Source organism: Vombatus ursinus, unplaced genomic scaffold (assembly GCF_900497805.2).
Source record: "Vombatus ursinus unplaced genomic scaffold, bare-nosed wombat genome assembly UNPS02010822.1, whole genome shotgun sequence".
NCBI classification, from domain to species: domain Eukaryota; kingdom Metazoa; phylum Chordata; class Mammalia; order Diprotodontia; family Vombatidae; genus Vombatus; species Vombatus ursinus.
Genome location: NW_020950600.1, coordinates 4710277 through 4734686, shown reverse-complemented (window position 1 = coordinate 4734686; position 24410 = coordinate 4710277). Strand labels below are relative to the sequence as shown.

General features: G+C 44.7%; 1 protein-coding gene across 1 annotated transcript in view; it reads right to left on the bottom strand.

Annotated features, from left to right (window-relative positions):
* MIB2 (mindbomb E3 ubiquitin protein ligase 2) overlaps positions 1-2032 on the bottom strand; it is a 52105-nt gene extending 50073 nt beyond the window's left edge. The window contains exon 1 of the mRNA XM_027855488.1: positions 1969-2032. The gene's annotated coding sequence lies outside the window, so the exon portion shown is untranslated. The remainder of the gene's footprint in view (positions 1-1968) is intronic.
* Between the last annotated feature and the right edge of the window lie 22378 nt (positions 2033-24410).

Sequence of the window (24410 nt, the reverse complement as noted above, 5' to 3'; positions counted from 1 at the left end):
AGAGACCCAAAGAGAGAGGAGAGACAGAGACAGAGAGACCAAGAGAGAGAGAAACAGAGAAAGAGAGACAGAGACAGAGAGAAACCGAGAAAGACAGAGAGACACAGAGAGGAGAAAGACAGAGAGACAGAGACAGAGAGATGGAGACAGAGAGACAGACAGAGACAGAGAGAGAAAGAGACAGTGAGAAAGAGACACAGAGACAGAGATGGAGATGGAGAGACAGAGAGAGAAAGAGACAGAGAGAGAGACAGAGACAGAGAGAGAGAGAGAGACGGAGAGGGAGAGAGGGAGAGAGAGACAGACAGACAGACACACACACACACACACACACACACACACACACACACACACACACACACCCCCCCCCAGCTCAGTGTCACAAAAACCTAGACAGGAGACTATCCTGCATGAAGGAGGAAATGATCAATAGCATGAAATGATTAAGAGATAAAGAAGATTAAGAGAATCAGTGGAGATTAAGAAGAATGAGGACAGAGAAAAGGCCACCAGCCCAGGCCGCTCCCTGCTGTCTCTTCTCAGTATCCCTCTGTTCCCAACGGCCCCTTTTTGTCTCCCCCGGCCCATCCGGGGCCCATCCCCCTTTTCTTTGCCCAAGTCCCTCCATGGGCTCCTCCTCTTCCTTCCCCTCCTCCCTCTGTGACCCCTGACACAGCCCTAAAGTCAAGTGCCCTAGACCCAATTCCCACCTCTGACACTAATGTGTGACCCGAGGCAAGTCACTAACTTCTGTGCATCACTTCCTCATTGGTAAAGTGGGGAAATAATGCCTTGCGACCTACCTCACAGTGACCATGAGGCAAATACTTTGTGAACCTTAAAGTGGGATGCAAATGGGAACCATTACCCCCCCTATCCCTTTCTGGCTATCCTTCCTCCTCCTCATCCGGAATCCGCCTTGGAAGGGACCGTGGAGGGCATCCGCTAAATCCAAGCCTGAACAAAAACGTCTTCCAAAACATCCCAAACGTTGGGTCATGCTGCCGTTGCTGGAAGGAGCAGAGCGCAATCACCCAGGAGGAGGGGGCTGGTCCATTTCAGCTCCACTCTAGGCCTCCTCTCCTTTCTCCCCAGCCCTATCCCTCAGTGGTCCCCTCCCCCCATCACTGTCATGCCCCCTCTTCTCTCATGCCCCCCCTCGGGGATTCTCTTTTCTTTGACTTCAGACCCAACCCCCCGCGGTCCCCCCTTTTACCCTAGTCCATCTCTGTGATCCCCCCTTCTTCCCTTTCCCCATCCCTCCATGGTCTCCCTTCTCTCCTTCCTCATCCCTCTGTGGTCCCCCTTTTTCTCCTCCCCCTTTCCTCAGTGGTCTCCCCCAGCCCTGTGGTTCCCCCCTTCTCCCCCTCCCCAATCCTCCTTTGATTCCCTCCCCATATCACTCTGTACTCCCTTTATCTCTCCCCCTTCCCCTCATCCCTCAATGATGTTCCTTCTCCCCCTCCCCAGTCCTCTTCTGGTCCCTTCCCCACATCACTTTATACTCCCCTTACCTTTTTCCTCCTTCCCCTCCCCCCTCAGTGATACCCTTTTCTCTCCCTGCTGCCCTCTCTGATTCCTCTCCCCAAATGCCTCCTTCTCCCCTACCCCATCTCTCTGATCCCCTCCCCCTTATCTCTGTAGTCATCTCATCTCCCCCTCCCCCATCTCTCTGGTCCCCTCCCCACATCACTCTGTATTCCCCTTCTCTCTCCCCGTCCCCTCACCCCTTAGTGACACCCTCTTCTCCCCCTCCCCCCTCTCTCGGATCCCCTCCCCCTCATCACTGTAGTCATCTCCCCCTCCCCCCCGCCTCGATGGTTCCCCCTTCTCCCCCTCCCCCTCCCTTGGTGGTTCCCCCTTCCCCTCCGTGGCCCCGCCCCCTCCGCGGCCCCGCCCCTCGCCCCAAAGTTTCAGGTCGCAGTCGCCCCGCCCGCCCGCCCTCCTGGCCGGAGAAGCGGCTCTGACCTCGGCTCTGTTCGGGGCGGGGGGCCCTTCCCGGAGTCGGGGTCGGCTCGGCGGTTGGCCCGCCCGCCGGGCTCGCTCCGAGGCTCCGTCGCAGAGCGGCTCTGCCCGTCCGTGCGTCCGTCCGTGCGTCCGTCGGTCAGGGCCAGCGGGGTCGCTGTCCGCCCGCCTGCCAGCACCGCCCCGACGGGCAGCTTCAGTTTCCAGGGGCCGCCGCGGGGGCTGCCGGGAGTCGTAGTGCGCACTAGGCTAGCGCGCAGCCCCAGGGGGCGGGAGCCGGACCACAACTCCCAGGAGGCCCCGCGGGAGCCGGGAGCCAGGACCCCTCGGGCGCTGCTGCCTGCGAGGCTAGAGGCTGGGCAGCGGCGGCGGCCGCGGAGGCGGAGCCGGGGGCGGGGGCGGGGCTCAGAGTCCGGCACCGTGGCGCCCCCTGGCGGCGCATGGAGGAAGGGCTGCAGAGCCTGAGCCCCAGGGGACGGTAAAGATCCTTCCATCAATCTACAAGCATTCATTGCGCTTCTGTCTGCCTGGTGCTAACCTCTGAGCTAGCCCCGGGGGACGCAAATGCAAAGAAGGAAACACTGGCTACTAGCTAGGAGTTTACAGTGGCCATTTTACAGATGGGGGAGGCATCTGAGGCCCTGAGAAGCGTTCACAAGGTTGGGAGTAGAACTCATTCCACTACACTAAATGATAATTATTATAAATAGGTGATGCTTCAAGGAGCTGTAATGTTATAAGTATAAGGACTTGTACCCTTCTATGTCTTGGTAGAGAGTCTTCATAAGTCATATCAACAAGCAAGCACCTACTGTGTGCCATGAACAAACAGTCCCTAATCTCAAGAAGTTCGTGATCCAGCCGGAGAGAAACATGCAAACAAATGTGCAAACATGATGTATACAGGATAAAGCAGAGATAATCTCTGAGGGAAAGCACTGACTAGCCTTAAGGGGGATGAGAAAGAAAGACTTCCTGTAGGAGGTGAGACTTTGGCTGAGACAATGGAGGAGAGAATTTCAGGCACGAGGGAGAGTCAGTGAGAATGCACGGACTGGGGAGATGAGGTTTGTTTTTTGTTCTGTGAAGAACAGCAAGGAGGCCTATGTCACTGGTTCAGAGAGTGAGTCCAAGTGAGTAAGGTGAGGCACCTGGAGTCAAGTGACTCTAAAATTGAATCTAACCCTCTTATACTAGCTGTGTGACCCTGGGCAAGTCATATAACTTCTCTGGGCCTCAGTTTCCTCATCTGTAAAATGAAGGGGTTGGACTCTTAAGCTCTAAGGCCCCCTCTAGCTCTTACTATGTAATCCTAGCTGTATGACCTCGGGCAAGTCACTTCCTCCTCAGTAAAATGGTAATCCTATGTAGGACCTTCTTCAGTAGGTCTTTATGAGGATCAATATATGTAAACCCTATGGCAAAACTTAAAACATTATATATAAATGTGAGCCGTTGTTGTAGTGTCCAGAAGAATTAATCACCCTGTAACCAATGTAGTACTGAGCCTCTCTGAACTTAGCTATGTGGGTTCCTAGCTGGCTGGAAGAATAAACAGGAAAAAAGGAAAAGATCTGGTAACATTTCTATAACTAGTTACTTTCTCCATTAATGCCTTGGATTCCAAGGTCACAGTCTCCCACAGTGCTACATGTTGAGGTCAGAGTTGGGAGAGCAGTTCAGGTGTGAGAGAATTCACTTAGACCTTCTCTGTAGCCATTGGTTATGAGTTCAGGATTAGTTCAGGACCCCAAAAATGTTGGGGTGCTACCTGAAATGAGGAGGAACAAACATTCAGGTCCTGTTGAAGTTTAGAGGTTTAGGGGTGCTGGGACCCCAAAGTTACAACACACGGGTCCTGCATGAATGAATTTGACCCAAGCCTTCTTTCAGCCAAAGACAAGGTTTATTAAAGATCTGCTGTATTGGCCAGACTCGTAAGAAATCTGAACTTTTGTGTCACTAATGCAAGTGGGCCAGATCTTAAGAATCTGAGCCCTTGGCTAGATTATAAGAATCTGAGCACCTTAATGGAGACAAGATGGACCTTATATACAGAAAGACTGTAGGAGAGATCTAGGAATGGCCAAGTAGTCTGGGGTGACTGGAGGAGGGCTCTAAGGAGGATCTGGATGGGAGTGGCCAGTAAGCTGGGGTGAACAGAAGGCCAGGGACCTAGACCCCTTGACCAAGGGAGAATGGAATCTAGATAGGATTGAGGGTGGGAAGTGGCCAGGGGAATTCTGGAGGTAATAGAACAGAGTAGGGAGATTGGGCATGGCCATGATGAAAGGCCAGTTGAGTGGATTACAGCATCAGGCAAACACCAGAGATTTGGGAAAAGTCCACAGATTTTCTTTTTTGGGGTCTACAACCCAAAGACATGGTCTTTTCCTTTTAGGAAGTCAGATCCCATCCCCATCAGTCCTAGAATCCTGAAAGAAATCACTCGGACAGTCTCCAAGTTAAAGAAAGGCACTTGTTGGGAGTGATGTATCCAAGTGGTCCTGCTCCCCATGAGGCAGAGCCCCAATGGGCTCTACTCCAAGTGGGAGGCAAAGCATGGGCTGCAGGCCCTGCTCTCTTAAGGGAGCCCTAAGAGGCAAAAGCAGTTAGCCAGGTCAAAAGTGTGGTTTAAATACAATTTTATGGAATGGGGGAGGGGGACAAGAGAATGGGAGGTACAGCATGGCTCCAAAATGCCTGGGATATCAGGTAGTCCGGAGGTGATAAGCAAAGAGAAGAAGGGAAAAGCTTTCTGGAATTGCGGATGCTTTGTGAAAGCACACAGGTAAGTCCATGTTGGAGGCTTCAATGCACAGTCTTCTTTGATCACTTTTATGGCTGGTCACATCCTGCACTTTATCTCCTCTCTCACATCCTGCATCCTGCTTGCTCCATCTGCCTCAAGCACTCTCTTCTACCTCATCCGTTGGCCGGTCATTTTCAGTCATAACCAACTCTGTGACCTCATTTGGGATTTTCTTGGCAAAATACTGGAGTGGCTTGCCATTTCCTTCTCCAGCTCATTTTGCAGATGAGGAAACTGAGCAAACAGAGTTAAGTAACTTGTCTGGGATCACATAGCTAGTAGGTATCACAGGCCAGATATGAATTTACAAAGAGTAATCTTCTTGACTCGAGGCCCAGCATTCTATCTACTCTGCTACCATAGAAAGGACACTAAAGAAAACCAAGACAACTGTGCTACTGTAGACCAAGACTATCTGGAGGTCCAATCTGGAGGCATCACAATTCTGAGGGCATTGAAGGATCAGTTCTCAAGATATAGGAAAGAAAAGAAGAAAACAAATGATTACAAAGTTATAAACCAGCTTATTCCCCTCCCCCTCAAACAATTATTCAGAAAACATGAATAAGTTCTGACACATATGCCTACATTCTCTATAAGATCCTTATATGAATGATCTAAACACATGTTCAAAGACATTCATGATGAAAATAGGTAGAGGGCAAAATGGTATTTTAGAGTAGATCATATTTTTGCACTCATGCAACTGACAGAAAAGTGCAGAGAAGAGATTAGAATCTACTGTTGGTTTACTTCTTTTTTTTAAAGGCATTTACTTTGGAAAAGCAAGCCTGAAATCCTGTGGATTCTAAATTTAATTTTCTGTAATTTGGTCCAATGTTCTAGCTTACTAGGATCCTTTTGGATACTGACTTTGTCATTTCCACCCTCTTTATGTTACCTACAGATTTCACAACCATCCTATCTGTACTCATTTCTATCATTGACTAAAGCATTAAACAGCACAGTGCCAAGCACAGATCTCTGGGGCACCCCAGTAGAGACCTCCCTCCGACTTAGTTCCATTAATGAGTACTCTTTAGGTCTTAAGGTGCAAACTCAACCATTTGCAAATCCCTAACCATTCCAGAGTTCATACGTGGTCTCAAATCTACTACTGCTGCTGTTCAGTCATTTTTCAGGCATTTCTGACTCTGTGACCCCATTGGAGTGGTTTGCCATTTTTTTCTCCAGTTCATTTTACAGATGAGGAAACTGAGGCAGGCAGTGCTAAATGACTTGCTAGGAAGTGTCTGAGGCCAGATTTGAACTCAGGAAGATTAGTTTTCCTGACTCCAGGCCCAGAGCTCTGTGCTCTATGGTGCCACATAGCTGCTGCTGCTTCTCCTGCTACTACAACTGCTGCTGCTACTGCTGTTGTTAGTACTACTAATTACTAGCTAATATTTGTATATTGCCTACTAGGTGTAGTAAACACTTTATGATTATTATCTCATTTGATCCTCACGACAACCCTGGAAGGTAGGCTATTATCATTCTCATTTTACAAATGAGGAAACTGAAGGAAGGGTAAGTGACTTGCTGAGGGTCATACAGCTAGTAGGTATCTGTGGATGGATTTGAACTCAGGTCCTCCTGACTCCAGGGCTGGTGCTCTCTCCACTGCACCACCTAGCTGCCCTGACTGATCCCTTTACTAAGTGTTCCCTGGGCCACCCATTTGATAACTTCTAGAATTTTGCCTGGGATCAATGTAAATCTTATTAACCAGATAAGCACCTACTATGTGCCAGGCACTGTGCTAATCCTCCCAACAACGTAGGGGAGGCTATTATCATCTCTATTTTACAGTTAAGGAACTGAGCTTAGGATCACACAGCTAATAAGTGTCTGAGGTGAGATTTGCATTCGGGTCTTCCTGACTCCAGCCCTAGCATCCTCACTGTTGCCTCAACAATCATATCTGTCAGTTCTTTGAGTTCATTTGGAAGTTAACAAGAGTAGATAGATGCTCTCCTATTATCCCCTTATTTATTTGGGGATAATTTAGGTCAATTGGAGCTAGATTATGTAGGAGTAAGGAATTTGCATTTAATTCTAGTTTTTGAAGCCACCCTTCTCTTTTTCAGAGTACCTTCCTTTCTTGATCTCTGGGAGTGTTGTGCTCTTCAGCCCCTCCCTTTGATTTAGAGAATCTCCAGCTATAAGGAAATAATCCAAGGCAGCTAGGTGGTGCAGTGGATAGAGCACCAGCACTGGGGTCAGGAGGACCTGAGTTCAAATCTGGCCTCAGATACTTACTAGTTGTGTGACCCTGGGCAAATCACTTAGCCCCAATCGCCTAAAAAGAGAGAGAGAGAGAGAGAAGAAAATAATCCCGGTTTGAAAACCCAGTGGGCGTTTTCTTCTCTGCACAATCATTTCCCACTTGGGCTGGCATAAAAGGGACTGTCAGAACTCAAGCATGCTCCAGGCTGCCTAAGATCACAGCTTCATTCAGTCTGGAGCTGAAAGGGACCTTAGAGATCAGACGCTCATATATTTACAGCTAGAAGGGACCTTGGGGGGGTCTTCCAGTCCAAACCCTTCATCTTACAGATGAGGAAATTGTGACCCAGATGGTGATTTCCCCAAAGTCACGTTGATTCCAAGCCATTCATCTGAATTAATTCCAGCATTCGTATATAACGTTCATTTTTAGCAAACTTTTCCTCTCCCTCCCCTTCTTTTTAAAGTATAAACATATTGCTACAGTTTGGTTTTGACATAATAAGATACTTCCTAAGAAATGCTGATACAAGGTAGTTTGATTAGCTATTGTCAATGGAAAAAAGAAATGTTACCTTTTAACTTATCACTATGGTGTGACCATCAACTGTTGTAACTGATTTCATTATTGTAACTGATTTTGTTATTTTCCCAGTTTACATTGTTGCTCTCTGGATCTGCTTTCCTCACTCGACATCATTTCCTACCAGTCTTCCCATGTTTCTCTAGGAATCCTTATTTGTTGTCCTTCCTTAGAATTTCTGTTCTGTTCTGTTACACTCATCTCTTTGTTTTGTTCATGACTTGTTCAGCCCTTCATTCCCCCGTTGTTGGGCACACATTAACTTTTCCTTTCTAGGCTTTTGGATTGTCACAAAATAATTTTGTTCTGAACATAGATGTGTCTTTTGCTGACTCTAACCTGCTTGGAATATAATCCTGGTAATGGAATGACCGAGTCAAAGAGTATAAACAATTTAGGGTTTGGATTTTATTTTCCCTCTCTCTAGATCTAATTTCCTTAAAGGTCTGCTGAAGATCTTGTGAGGATTTTCCTGGTCCTCCCAGGGGCTAGTGGCCACCCAATGACCTTGTGTTTTATTTGTACATACTTAGATGTCTTTTTGTCTCCTCACCCCTAGAGAGCTGGGGCCATTTCACTTTTGTATTTGTATCCTCAAAGGCTAGTGCAGTATCTAGTACATAGTAGGTGTTTAATAAATGTTTGACTGTTGTATTGATATGTGATTTCAGTGTTATGGGGAGCTTCTTTCAGAGCCAACAACATGCCAAATGCATTTCATTGACTCTTCTAGAACTTACAGAAGAATTTTCTGGGACACAGAGAAGTTAAAAAGACTTACCCAAGGTGCCACAGGTAGTATGTGTCAGAGGCAGGGTTTGACCCCAGTCTTTAGAGTTCTCCAAGACCTCTAATGAGAAAGTTGGGCTCCATTTTCTCATATTCTTTGGCTCATCAAACCCCTGGCTCCTAGCACTAGGGGAGGGAGGGAATTATTTATAGCTTAGGATCCCTGGCTCGGGATCCCTAAAGGAGGGGAGTAGAAAAAATATTCATCATACAGTATGAACTAGGTATTGAACAGGTACTTATTTCCTAGAGACAAAAGGAATACTAAACACAAAACACACAGAAGTGCACATTTGACAAAAATAAGTGCAAAGTTTAAACTTATGACTCCTGTTATAATCTACCAGAAGGCTGATACTTTAAACCATATCAGAACACAAAGCAGTTTACAGAACTGCTAATTTTGCATTTTACATTTCACCTAGGTTCTGTACTGTGCAAACAATTCCCAGTAGATGTCTGTTGGTAAAACTTCCAGGCTTGGGTCAACCTGTTTGCTGGTGGCTGGCTGTCCTCTCCTCAGCTGTCCCCATTTCTGGATAGGTACTGTCAACCTTACAGAGTTCATTCTAAGAAAGACAAACAAAATTAGGCTGCATGTGCATGTTTATTTCTCTCAAAGTGGCAGCATGTATGGGTACATACATGAGAGTTCATTAGAAATGAGCTCAAAGAAAGGATAGTTGAAGGGGACTTTATATCTTTAGAGCAGCCCCCCACCCCTGACTCAGGATTCCTGTATCAGCCAAAATTATAGTCTCCACATGTGTCAATCATAACATGGGAAAGGAATTTCTTAATAGGATAGAGTTCATAAAGCAATAAGATAAGAGAGGTGCCATAGTGTCAATTGAAATGGTAGTTCCAGGAGGATGCCAGGATGTCTGGGTTTTTTTCTGACATAAACATAACATAACATAACATAACAATGCTCAACAGGAAAGAGGGGTGCCATTATTCAAGATAGTGGCTAAACAAGGGAGAGACATAAAACAATCAGATAAGGGAAATGTCCAATGGGCCTGGTCTTTGTCAGAAGAATGTTCCCAGTCAGCAAGATCCAGAAGGAGAGCTTGGGTTCACTCAGAGAGCATGCAAGGCGTGTCTGTTATGCCAACCAGGGTGCCTTTTCTGATTGGTTAGTCCAGATTTGGGGCTTTTTCAGGTGATGGGGGCTCAAATTGGTTTGGGGAGCCCAAGCTGGTTTACAGTACCCATTTGCCTAAGATTTATAAACACAAATGCAAAAGAGACTGCCCAAACACAGACCCTGGTTCCCCTAAGTAGGACATATGCTTTAGATGCCATATACTCATAGCCATATAGGTATCAGGGTAGGGAACAGGGCAAGTCACCCTTTCTCCCAAACTTCCCTCAGAAAACAGTTCAATGGTCCTGAAATAATTCAGAGAAATTGTTTCTCTTCAAAAAATGATGAAAGCCTTGAGTGTGGGGTCACATCCTTTAAACAGCTACTGAGTCATGAACTCTTCCAACTCCTCAGCCAACATAGGAATTCCCTCTTCTTCAAGGGTGAGTTCTTTGGCCCAGAGTCACATGTGGCTAGAAACAAGACCCAAACTCCATGTGGTAGACCAGAACCAGGAATGGTGCTGCATGGGATGACCCTTATTACCCAAAAATACATTCAATTCGACTATGAACATTCATCATACCCTCACCTGCTGGGTGTTCTGCTCAAAGGAATGTAAATTTTGATTGCTGAAACTTTTTAAGATATCTTGGGGTTTATGGGCTAGATTTCTTTCTTAAGGACAATGCCTTAAACCCAAATCACTCTGGTTGTCATTGTTTGGCCAACAATAGGTCCCAGGCCAAGTCCCAACATTGTTGGGCCCTAATTGGCTCAGAGTGAATGTAAATAGCAGATATTTCTGTTTTGGCTAGAAATCCTGAGGGTCTTCCCATCTTAGACTGGTTTTTTTTAACTAGATAAAAAGCCATTCTTTGCCTCATTTCTTACCTAGCCTTAATCACTGAATAGGCATTGCCTCAGTCAAACTGAGACATGTTAAAGACCTTAGCTGAAAAAAGCCAAGGTCTCCCACTGCATCCCAGGCCATCTCTAGTCATCCTCATCTATGCCTTGCCACTGGACCCTGATGCTTCTGGAGGAGAAAGTGAGGCTGGTGACTTTGCACAGTACTCCCTCACTTAAATCCAATTCACTTGCATGTCATGGCATCACCTCCCTGATGTCATGGTCCTCTTTGAGAATGAAGGACAAACAACAACAAACATTCATTAAGTAAAGACCATGTTCAAGGTACCCTGCAAGATACTAGGGGCATGCAGACAAAAACGAAACAGTCCCTGTTCTCAAGGAGCTTATATTCTACTAAATACATGAGTAGAATTCTACAGTCTCTGCCAGCTCTATATCTATGATTCTGTAGAAGGGAGAAACACATTGACTAATCTCATAGACCTATAGTTAGACTGTTTACTTCAATTCAAATGAAATTAAGCTCAATTGAAGCTTATAAAGCTCTAACAACAATAACAACTAATATTTATATAGCACTTACAATGTGCCAGGTACTGGGCTAAGTACTTTACAATTGTTTGATCCTCAGGGCAACCCTGAGAGGTAGGGGCTGTTATGATCCCCATTTTACAGGTGAGAAAACTGAGGCAAACAGAGGTCAAGTGAATTATTCAGGGCCACAGGGCTATTAAGCTAAATCTTACCTGTGGTAATATTTGAACTAAAGTCTTCCTGGGTTTGGCACCTCAGAAAGGAAAGTTTACGTCTTCACACAGATTGGTTTGCCCAGGGAAGTTGACAAATGAAAATGTTTTTATTTTTATTTTTATTTTTATTTTTGCAAGGCATAGTAAACTCAAGGACTGAAAATAGTTGATGGAATTGATAGGTGTGAAAACAACAAATAAAACTGACTGACTCCATGTCTTCCTATCCTATGCTTGGATCCTGGCTCTGCCAATTATGACTCATGTGACCTTTGAAGAAAGGAAGGGAATGAGAATTCATTAAGCACCTAATGTATGCCAGGCACTGTGCTAAGCACTTTACAGTTATTATCTTATCTCATTTGATCTTCAACACCAGGGGCCTCCCCACAAGAAGTAGATGTTATTATGTTATTATTATGTTATTATTCCATTTTACAGTGGAGGACACTGAAGCAGAAAGAGGTTGAATGACTTATCCAGGGTCACAGAATTAATGTCTGAGACTGGATCTGGGCAAGTCATTTGATATCTCTGGGACTCAGTTTCCTCACATGTGAAATGAGGAACTTTGACTAAGGAACTTGGGGGTCCCTTCTAAATCTCTGTCTCTGATCTTATGAAGGGGGAGAATACAAACCATATCACCAACCACTATTCAGCTCAATTCATGTGAAACTAACCTCAATGAATGCTTGGTAAGGCCCCATCATACTTGTGTGCTTTGCTGGTAGTGGCTGGAGACTTTGTTATTATTGTTGAGTTGTTTGAGTCATGTCTGATTCTCTGTGACTCCATTTGGGATTTTCTTGGCAGAGATGCTGGGGTGGTTTGCTATTTCCTTCTCCAGCTCATTTTACAGATGAGGAAACTGAGGCAACAGGGTGAAGTGAAGTGCCCAGGGTCACACAGCTACTAAGTATCTGGGGGTGGATTTTAACTCAGGTCCTCTACAAAAACAAAAATGACACAGTGTCTATTCTCCAGGAGCTTATATTCTACGGACAGGATATATACCAGGTGCAAGAAAACATATTCAAGGTGACATGAGGAAGGTGATGACATTTTATCAGCATAATGAGGGATGTTGAGCATTGGTATCTGGTGATACAGTGGATAGAGCCCTGGGTCTGGACTCAGGAAGACTTGAGTTCAAATCCAGCCTCAGATACTTACTAGTTGTGTGACCCTGGGCAAATCACTTAACCTGTCCACTTCGGTTTCCTCAAATGTAAAATTGGGATAATAACAACACCTGTTTCCTAGGGTTGTCTTAAGGATGAAATAAGATCATGTTTGTCAAGAGCTTAGCACAATACTTGGCACACGATAAATGTTTCTTTCCTTTATTCTGTAACCCAAGTCCCATTTGGTGATTAAGGCTAGGTAAAAAATGAGGCAATGAATGGCCTATTTTACCTAGTCCAAAAAAAAAATCAACCTGGGAGGGGAAGACCCTCAGGGTTTCTGGTCAAAACAGAAACAATTGCTATTTACATTCACTCTGAGCTCAAAGTGACATTGGTGACTTTGCCCTCCCTCACTTAAACCCAATTCACTTGCAGGTCATGGCATCACCTCCCTGATATCTTGGTCCTCTTTGAGAATGAAGGACAAACAACAACAAAAACAACAATAACCTGAGTCCCAAAGCATGCCCAGAGAACCCCAGGCTATACTTATTTCATATATGGATCAGTTGAGGGACTTTGGGATGGTTAGCCTAGAGGGAAGGTCTTGGGGGTCCATGAGAGCTGTCTTCTGCTTGGCCTCAGAGAGCAGAATCAGGAGCGAGTTTTAGGGTGAGGATGGGGAAAACAATTCTGCTAACAGCAAACTGGAAGGTAACATGTTCGGTCTGAGTGGAGGTCTCCAGGTAAAGACTGGATGGCCATTTTTCAGGCATGCTGTAATGAAGCTTCCTTTTGGAGTATGTGCTGAGCTTCTGACATGCCTTCCAACTCTGAAAATTCTGTGATTCTGTGATCAACAACTGGAGGATTTGGGAAATACCTGAGATCTGAGCCTTGGAGGAAAATAAGCTTTCTGAGATACAAAGGGGAGGAAGGCATTCCATCACAGGGCATGGATTATATGAAGATCTGGAAATAGGAGAACAGAAGGCAGCGTACTAAAAGCAGTTTGATGATCCAATTTGGCTGCAATGAAGAGTCTTTGAAGAGCAGTAATAGTAACATAATAGGAGTAAATCAGGGGAGCTAACTTATTAGACTCTGGATCCCTTCTGGAGAGACATGTACTCTGGGTGTGTGCTTTGCGATTACATAGCAACAATCCCTTATTGGTTCCTGTGATGAAGATGGGGGTAGAAATGGAAAATTGTGCAAAAGAGAACTGGCCAGTAAGCCTGAAGGGTTGTCTATACCCTTTCTCTCTTTTTCCTGCATGTTGAGCGTGACGTGACCCTTGAAACTCTCCCTCACGCTCATATTGGGGTAGGGGATGTCTCTCCTCTATCCACCTCCTGAATGGGTGTTGCCTCAGTCAAACTGAGACCTGTTAAAGACCTTAGTTTGAAAAGGCCAAGGTCTCCAACTGCATCCTGGAACACCTCCAGTTGTCCTGATCTGTATATTGCCACTGGACCCCAATGGTTCTGGAGGAGAAAGTGAGGCTGGTGACTTTGCACAGCCCTCCCTCACTTAAATTCAATTCACTTGCAAGTCATGGTATCACCTTCCTGATGTCATGGTCCTCTTCAAGAATGAAGGACAAACAACAACCACCTCCCTCCCCCCCCCCCCCCCCCCCAGCAGCAAGGGTGACTGTATGCACACAGCAGTGAACACATGCACTTACCCAGACAATTCTGAAACTGTATCTCAAATTCCCTGAAATATAGATGAGCAGTGATTCTGAGTTGTGTCTCTTTAAAAAATTTTTTTTAACTTTGCTCTTGTTATACAGTACCCCCTCTGGACTACTTCCTCATTTTTTTGCTAACACCAGTGGGTCAGGTCCCCAGAGGGCAGCCTACTAATTCTTCCTCTCCCAACAACAGTTATATCCATGGATAACTCTGATTGGCCACAGGAAGTTTTCTTAGTACTGTTTTGCATAAGCCCCCATCCAGTGTGCTCTCCAATAACTGTCATCTAGTAACCTCAATTAACTTTTAGGGAAAAAAAATATTTACTGAGATGATATAGAAAGAACAATTGGCACAGAAACATCCCCTAAGATGTCTGGGGCATAATTTCCCACACAAGTCCATGAGGAAAGTGAGTTTAAACTGGGAGTATAGCAGTAGGGAGGCACAAATGTAGAATTCATGTTTGCCAAAGGATAACTCATAGCCTCTAGTTACTGGAAATCCCTTTCTCATTTCCTAGAGTCTTCTCCTCATGAAGTTCCCCTTAGGTATAGTTCACTTCTGGACTTCTTTTTTTCTGTTGTAGAGTTCTGAAGCTGCTTTTCCTTGGTGTATCTAATTTGTCTTTGGTTACCTCTCGGCTCCAGGTTGGGTGTATTATCATCTCCCAGTGGTCTAGTCTTCCTGATGATTCAGGCTCACTCCCTTCCCTCCCCCTATGACTCTCTCTCATCTTGATGCCTCCTTCTGAGCCTAGGAGCTCCCAAAACTCATCTGCTTTGCTACTGAATTGCATACTTCCAAACTGGCTTCCCCAATTACACATTGACCCAGAGGTGTGTCTGATTCTTTCAACCAATCACAAATTATTTGCCGTGTGGTGTCATCTGTTTTCATCCCATAACCCAAGAACTCCACTCTATTAAGTGTCTACTGTGTGCCACACACTGTGCTAAGTCCTAAGGATACAAAGAAAGGCGAAAATATAATCATTGTTCTCAAAGAGTTCATAATTTAATGGGGGAGACAATATGAAGACAGTTATATGCAAAAAGGATGTATGGAGAATAAATTGGAGATCACCAAGAGAAGGAAGGCACTATCATTGAACATCAGTGAGAAGTATGGGCCTTCCGTGTTTACGTGAATTGGGATGGGGATGTAAACTCCTACTCTCCCCCTAGTTAAACATGTGCAATCCCTAGTAAAACAGATGGAGTGATTTTGGCAAAATCCATAAACCCAAATCCTGGATAGCTCTCTAGTGACTTGGAGAGGTTCAATAGACTGTCCACGTCCAGAGCCTCTCCTGGTGACTTGTCCTACAAAACTTCAGGACAGTCTATGGGGCACAGTTTACAAAGGTGGTATCGTGGGTAAAGTGCTGAACTTGGAGTCTGGAAGACTTGAATTAAAATTATCCCTCAGAGATTCTAACTAGGTGTGTAACCCTAGTTAAGACATTTAACCTCTTGGCCTCAGTTTCCTCATCTGTAAATGGCCATAATAATAATACCTACTTCATAGGATTGATGTGAGGCTCAAGATAATACACGTAAAGTATATTTGCAAACTTTATGGTGCTCTATGAATAGTAGTTTTAAGGGGGGCAGCTAGATGGTGCAGTGGATAGAGCACCAGCCCTGAAGTCAGGAGGACCTGAGTTCAAATCCAGCCTCAGACCAAACACTTGACACTAGCTGTGTGACCCTAGGCGAGTCACTTAACCCCAATTGCCTAAAAAGCAGAAAAAAAATATATTAGTTTTAAGTATGTTTCCATGCTTCCAAACACATGATGATATTTGTTAAGTTGTTTTCCAGTCATGTCTGACTCTCTGTGACCCCATTTGGGCCTTTCTTGGCAGAGATACTGGAGTGGTTTGCCATTTCCCTCTCCAGCTCATTTTACAGATGAGGAAACTAAGGCAAACAGGTTAAAGTGACTTGCTCAGGGTCACACAGCTAGTGTCTGAGGCCAGATTTGAACCCACAAAGATGAGTCTTGATACAATTTTGTGAACAGATGTAATTTTACAAAATTCTCGTGGGTTACTGCCTGTCTTAATGCTTACAAAAGGCCTTCTCCAACTCAAAAGCAATTATAAAAAAAAGAAAGAAAAGAAAATCAAGGTTCCCTTTGCAGAAGGAAAGCTGAGTTCCTCTCTGCAGAGACTCTTAGAGCACATGAGTCTCTCCACCCAGAGTGTAAGGACCTAGGGTAGAGTGAAAGTCAGCCTCTCAGCTTTAGGTGGGTAAAAACTCTTCTGTGATTCCTTTTCACATATAGGTTTACTTCTCCAATTCATGCTAGCATGAGTGAGTTGCATCCCCAAAGGGTAGTTGACTACCTCTATCCTTTCATTGGGTAACTTTAAGGAAGTTAGGTGGTATAGTAGAAAGGGTATTGGGCCTGGAGTCAGTAAGACCTGAGTTCAAATCTGGCCTACTTGTGTAACCTTGGGCAAGTCATTTAACCTCTGTTTGCCTTAGTTTCTAATCTGTAAAATGAGGATAATGATAGTACCCACCTTCTAGGATTGTCATGAGGATCAAATGAGATTGTACTTGTTTCACTATTACTAATCTCCCCCCAACTACCACCCCTGACCCCACCCCTGCCACCATGCACTGCAAACCAAAAGCCTCTTCTAGAATATGCTAAAACAAAACAGATCCACACATAGGCTATATCTGGAAATGTATGTCTCATTCTACACCTAAGGGCTACCACCTTTCCATCAAGAGTTGGGAAGTATGATTTACTTATCATTGGTCCTCTGAAGTCATGTTGGCTTATTGAATCAATAATAATTCTCATGTCTTTCACAGTTGTTTTCCTTTACAATGTGGTAGTCATTAAATTAATTGTTCTCCTGGTTCTCACTTCAATCTGCATCCGTCCATACAGTTCTTCCTAGCTTTCCCTGAATCTGTCTACTTCATCATTTCTCATAGCATAATGATATTTTTCACATTCATACACTAAATTTTGTTCAGCCACTCTCCAACTGATGGATGCTCGTTTTGTTTTCAGTTCTTTGCTACCACAGAACATACTGTTGTAAATGTTTTTGTGTGTAGAGATATTTTTATTCTTTCTTTGATCTACCTGAGCCATAAGCCTAGTAGTGGTATTGCAGGGTCAAAGCATATGCACAGTTTAGTGATGTTTGGATACAGTTGCTTTGCATAATGGTGAAGTCAGCTTGCAATTCCGCCAGGGGTGGCCTCTTTACAGCCCCTACAACAATTGCCATTTTCAGTTTTTGTCATCTTTGCCAATCTTACAAGTCAAACCTCAAAGATATTTGAATTTGAATTTCTCTGCTTTGTAAGATTTTTTTTTTTTAGTGAGGCAATTGGGGTTAAGTGACTTGTCCAGAGTCACACAGCTAGGAAGTATGAGTATTATGTGTCTGAGGCCGAATTTGAACTCAGGTCCTCCTGACTCCAGGGCTGGTGCTCTATCCACTGTACCACCTAGCTGCCCCCTTTGTAAGATTTTTCATATGGTTGTTGTTACCTTCCTTTTCTTCTTTTGAGAACTACCTTGACTACCTATTAAGAAATAGTTCTTATCTTACATGTTTACACAGCTTAGATATCAGACCTTTATCAAATTAATTTACTGCAAAAAAAAAGCGACTTTCCCTTCTAATTCTAACTAAATTGATTTTGTTTGTGGGAAAAGCTTTTCAATTTTATATAAACAACACTGTCTGTTTTTACCTCCTGTGATTCTTTCTGTTCCTTCCTCAGGCAATAACTCATCTCCTATCCATAGCTGATAGGTATCCTCTTTCTTGGTTGGATGGTCGTTTTTTGTCCTCTGTTTTTGAAGAAGACCAAAGTGACACCACTATGTTGGGGTCAAAGTACAGCATGTCCAGCTGTGGCTGAGCATACCAATATGAGCTCAGAATATTCTACCATAGGTCAGGTACAAATAGTCCACATTCCAAATCATCTTTCTTAGCCCTCTAATGGATCTTATGGCTGTCACTGAAAAAGTCCATGCTCAGCTCTCACTCTTTGTACTCATCTAGAAGTTGTCCTGGTCTATGGCATCCTTCAAGGCAGCTCTACTGCCTCTCCCCTGCCTTCTGCAAGAAGCCTTCCCTGGAACCTCAGCTGTTAGTGCCTTCCCCTCTGAGATTATTTTTCACCTATTTTATGTATATCTTGAATTTACCTAGTTATTTCCCTTGTCATTTCCCTTATTATTTGTCTGTACTTTGTTATTTATGCCATTAGAAAACTCCTTAAGAGCAGGAACAATGATTTTGCCTTTTGTGTGTAGTAAGTGATTAGCCCGGTGCTTGGCACATAGTAGCACTTAATAAATTCTTATTAACTCACTGCAGCTTTGTTCCCCATGGTAGCAGACCCAGAGACTTAGGAGGGACACAGAACAATCCCACCACCATCCAAAATACTTGGCATTTTGAAAACTGAACTCCTTTCACAAAAGCTGCTCCTTACCCTAATTTCCCTCAAAGGCACCACTATGACCCCAAGCATTCAAGCTTGGAATTATCTCTGATTCATCAGTCAGTCAACTAGCATTAATGAAGCACCTAATCTGTGCCAGGCACCTCACTAAGTGCTGGGATGATTACAGGATTATAGCCTGAGAGTTGGAAGGGTCTTTAGAGCTTATTAGGGGCAACTCTCATTTTACATAAAATGCCTAGAGACTTCCATCATTTGTCAGGAACACACAGAACCAGGATTCAAGTCTGGGTCCTTTGACCTCAAATCCATTGCTATTTGCATAGTACCACCATCAAATAGGGTGGCAAGACTTGACATTTCTATCTCTGCAACATCTCTTGCAGTCCACCCTGTCCTCCCCTATCCTTGCACTGTAACCTCCCTAGTTGAGGCTAAACCAATGTCCTGTTAACTGATCTCCCTGCTTCCAGTCTTTCCCTTGCTTCAAAATCCTTCAAAATGTTGTCATCATGCCATGCTCTGGTCAAGTTACTCCTTTGGTCAAAAACCTTCTGTGACTCCTTATGGCTATCAAACAAATTATAAATTTCGGATCCTGGCATTTGAGACCCTCTATAATACACCTTTCCAGCCCTAGGTAATAATATCCTTTCAGTTGTTCTGAATTCCAGAGAGTCTAGTCAACTCCCCTTTCCCAGCTCCCTCTGTTCACATCATCCTTCATACCTAGAAACAGACTCCACACATCTGCTAAATTCTGACTGTTGAAGTCACAACTCTGGTGCTTTCTCCTCCATGAAGCCTTCCATAAGTCCTCCCCATAGGTGAAAGTTATCAGTTCTCATTAATTTTCATAGCACCTTGCCTGAACCTCCCCTTTGCATTTGAGAGCAGGGCTGACTTGTATCACATTTTTTTTTTTTATTCCCAGCTCTAAGCATAGAGCCTTGCATACAGTAAGTACTTGATAAATGCTTATTAAGTTTATTTGGATTGAATCCTAGAAAGAGGCAGAGAGAAGCAGAGCCAGCAACATCTGCCTGTGAGAAAATAAGAGGGTCACAAATGATACTAAGAAGATCTGAAATACAACAGTTGTTCTCCAGCTCAATCTTTACCACAAATGCATGCCCCACCAGTGGAGAAAGTGACCATGCAGAGGGATCAGGTATAATTGAAGGGTCCACAATAGTTCTGGCTTGTATGCCCTGGCCATTTACAAGTCATTACTCCATGCTATAATCTTCTGATTTCGTCTCTTCAAAGCCAGGCAAGCCACTCCAGCTTCGGTCTCCTAGGGTATACAGTAAAGGTTTAAAAGCAGGGTTAAAGGGGGAAGATGATGAGTTCAGTATTAGAACATACTGAGTTTGAAGTGTGGGCAAGAGCCCTAATCTCTTCCTCATATGGGCAATTGGACAAATCTTTAGTCATAGCCCCCACAAATAACAGAGAACCCATTGGATAAAATCAGGTCCTTCCTTTTCGACCCCTATATCTGGGTGGAAACCAATGTCTTGTACTAATTTAAGGTTAGAGACTCTTACCACCAAGACTCCCTCAGGTTTAGCTGCAAATTAATTGGAGTCACAACAAAAAAGAACTTATTTATCAGCCGTCTAACCTGCATTCTTATCTTTATTGGGCATATCTGTCCTTAATAAAGTTTTATCACTTTGATGATATTTTTTGGCCAACTGGAGAAAAGAGCCTCCCTGCACATGGATTGGAGTGTGTGTGGGAAAGCTGCGAGACTAATTAGAGGGCAATGACAATGGTCCAGCTGAGAGGCAATGAGGACATGAACCCAGATAGTAAACTTCTAATGGAATATTTGATGAGAGAGATGGAATAGAAAGAACATTAGACTCAGGAGACTCAAGGTTGAACTTTTCCTTTTCTTTATTAGCAGTGTGACTTTGCGCAAGTCATTTAAACTCTCTTTGCCTCAGTTTTCTCATCTGCCAAATGAGGAAAAGATAAATACTTTTACTCAGTACCTCACAGAGCTGTGGGCAATGGGTTTTGCTTAAACCATGATGGCAATGTGAGCTGTTTTAGGCAGGACTTGGCAATTGATTGGATGACAGGGGTGAAGGAGGGGAAGAAATGAAACTGATGCTGAGGTAGGATCCTGGATGACTGATGATGTCATCAAAAGAAATCTGGAAATTGGGAGGAGAGGTAAGGGGGGAAGATGATGAGTTCAGCATTGGAACATGTTGAGTTTGAGGTGTAGGCAAGAGCCCTATTCTCTCTCCTGATCTTTAGCCCTAAACCAGCATTTCTTAAATTGTGCTGAAGGGGTTGAGAGAGGGAAAAGTTTAAGAAGCTCTGCTCTACTATAAAACTGTGCATACCCTTTGACCCAGCGATGCCACTCCTAGGTCTGTATCCCAAAGAGATCATAAAAAAAGGGAAAAGGACCCACATGTACAAAAATATTTATAGCAGCTCTTCTTGTATTGGCCAAGTGTACTGGCCGCGCGCCGACCTTCTGCCGGCCGCACGCCGGTACCCCCTCCTCCTATAAGGAGCACGCTACCAGAGTCATACTCACTTCCGAGTCTTTGGTCCTCACCTGGATAAACACACAGAGACGAGCCATCAGGAGGCGCCAACACCAGAGCTTTATTCAGAGGCCATCACAGCAAGCCATCATAGCAAGCCCAAGCAGCAAGGCCAGAGCAACAGAACAGGAGCCAAGAGAGAGCGCGCGTGATCTGACCACGCTTGTTCCTAAATACCTACCTAGCCCCTCCTCCCCAGCCCGCTTACTAGCCAATGATTGTAGGGTCAGATACCGGAAGGGGCTGTCTGAGTTTAGCACACCAAGGGGGAGGGAGTGACGTAGGAGGCTAGGACCGGATACAGGGAGGAGGCATCTGGGATTAGCGCATAGACAGAGTACGTGACCTAGGAAGTCAGACTCAGACACTGGGAGGAGGGGTCTGGGTCAGTGCTGCACAAAGGGACCCAGGAAGTCAGGAAGGTCACAAGAGGCGTCTGGGGATGACGTTGCATATAGGGAGGGGACTAAGCAAAGGGAACTCAGTCCTCTGCCGTCCCACTCCCACGTGGCACCGCCCCTTGCCTCAGGAGCTCAAGCTCTGGCTACTTCCTTGCACCCAGTTTATCTCACATAGCACTGCCCACTGCCTCAGGGCTTCTCCGTATCCAGCCCATCCCAGTTCACCACGACTCTGCCTACCACAGCCCCTGCCTCAACTTCCAAAATACCCAGATCTTACCCTACTCTTGCCACAGCGCCCAACCTGGTAGCTGCCAACATCAGACAGTCCCTCACAGCCAAGAATTGGAAATTGAAGGGGTGTCCATCAATTGGAGAATGGCTGAACAAGTTATGGTATGTGAATGTAATGAAACACTAGGGTCCCATAAGAAATGATGAGCAGGCAGACTACAGAAAAACCTGGACTTACATGAACTGATGCAGAGTGAAATGAGCAGAATCAGGTAAACATTGTACATAGTAACAGAAACATTGTATGATGACCAACTTTGGTAGACTTAACTCTTTTCAGAAATACAAGGACCTAAGACAATTCCAAAAGACTCATGATGGAAAATGCTATCCATATCCAGAGAAAGAACTATGGAGTCTAAATGCAGATCAAAGCACTATTTTCTCTCTCTCTCTTTTTGTTTTGTTTCTTTTTCCTTGTGGTTTTTCCCTTTGGTTCTAATTCTTCTTTACAACATGACTAATGTGGAAATAGGCTTAATATGATTGTGCATATATAGCCTATATCAGATTGGATGCCATCTTGGGGAAGGGGGAGCAGAGGGAGAGGGAGAAAATTTAGAACTCAAAATCTTATAGAAGTGAATGTCGAAAACTAAAAGCAAACAAACAAATAAATAAATGAAGTTTTTTAAAAAGAAAAAAAAAAGGGAAGCCCTGCTCTAAATTACCATCTATTTGTGAGATACCCTGGTGGGAATGTGAAATAGACCACTGGCAATGCGACTGGCATTCAGGAGTGAGATGAGGACAGGAGATGGAGATTTAGCAGTAATCTGCATAAAGATGGTAACTTTACCTAGAAAAGGGTTAAAATCACCAAGAGAAAGAGTGCAACCAGAGGAGAGAAGAGGGCCTGGGGCAAAATCTCCAGAGCCACCCTCTTGAAATCATACTTACCAGGCTTCTAGGTAAAAAAGGTCATCAAGGAATCCAGATCCCCCACATATAATGAAAGAACGAAGAAAGCATTTTTGAAGCGTTTATTACACACAAAGTCCTGTGCTAAGCTCTGGGGATACTATTAGAAAGGTAAGAGTTGGGGCAGCTAGGTGGCGCAGTGGATAGAGCACCAGCCCTGGAGTCAGGAGGACCTGAGTTCAAAGCTGGCCTCAGACACATAACACTCACTAGCTGTGTGATTCTGGACAAGTCACTTAACCCCAATTGCCTCACCAAAAAAAAGAGAGAGAGAGAGAGAAAGGTAAGAGGCCTTGCCCTCCAGGGGCTTATATTCTAACAGGGGAGGCAGCAAGTATGGAAAGTTTCAGGAGCAAGTCAGATGGAAAATTCCTTGGTCCTTAGGGGCAGCAGCAAAGCAGATAATAAGGCCTATTGTTTAATGCCACTTCCACGGATAAAATCATAGCAGTTTCCGATGTCCAACCACTGGGCCAGGCTAAGGGTTTTCCTTTCTCAGTCTTCAGAAGCTGTGATTGTCACAGCTGCAGGAACAGGGGCCATCTCCACAGGCATGCATCTTCCCAGGATGGTTGCTAAAGGTACTAGGCTGGAAGCATTGCCATTCTCAGGGCTCTTGGTTCAGTGTTCTGGTCTCAGTCTCTGCCAGGTCTGAAGGGAGATGGTTGTCAAGGTGGTGGTGAGGACGGTCTGACTTGCCTGGGACACGCTTCCTCCCGTCTCTTCTTCAGGGTGCCTGCTTCAGCCCTATATGGGGTAGTTGGTGAGGTGGCTGGTTCCTTCTCCATAGGAGTTACTTCCCCAGTAAAGGTATAAAAAGGACACTAGAAAGGAAGACATTCAAAGTAAAATAACAGTAAATGCCTTCATCCAGCCCAGCACTGTGCAAAAAGACAATCAAGAAAGATGACAGGAACCAGGAGCCTATTGGCACTCCAGGGAGAGATCCTTCTGGGAGACTTAAAGCCTCTCTCACCCCTGACGTCCAGTCAGCTCTGAGGGGGAAGCTTCAGGGGAGCAAAAAGTTGGCAGAGACCTGACTACAATAGAAATCCAAGGCAGATGGAAATCTGCAGCTTCAGGTCAAAGGATGCTCCAGAGGAGCCTGCAGACTGCAGCGTTTTGAGGATACTGGGGAAGGGGGCAGGTTGAAGACTGATGTCAGCTCCCGACCTGGAATGATCCAGGGGCTCCTGAAACCTGTCAGTGTACTAAGCACAGACAAACCAAGGTAGGTCAAAGCCCAAAACAGGAGGCTAGGAAATTAAGGTCAGCACCTAACCTGGTTTGACCACTCCATTCGAAGAGTGCAGGAGGCAGAGAAACTTTGCCCTGGCACACAGTCCCCAACTAGGAATTGAGGCTGGAGATATGGGTGAACAAAAGAAGAAACAGAATGCAATGAAGAAATACTGTGGGTCAAGAGATGCACCAGAAGTAAGCCTGGTCAGAAGAAGAGGGTGACTCCTTCACAAGTACAAGTAGGCCCACAGATTGGGGAACGGCTAAACAAATTGTGGTACATGAATGTCATAGCTATTACTGAGCTGTAAAAAGTGATGTAGAAGAAGAATGCAGAGAAGCAGAGGAATATTTCTAGGAACTGATGCAGAGAGAAGTAAGCAGAGCCAAGGAAAAAACCACACACAATGACTACAATAATCTAAATTAAATGGAAAGAATGGTAACCACAAACTAGCTGAAAATGAAGATTGTAAGATCACAAAGAACAAGCTTGGCCCTGAAGAAGGGATTAGAGAAGATACCTCCCCCGACAAAATGTGTTTATTTGGAAAGTAATGTAATCACTACAACTTTACCTCTGTTACACAACAGATGAA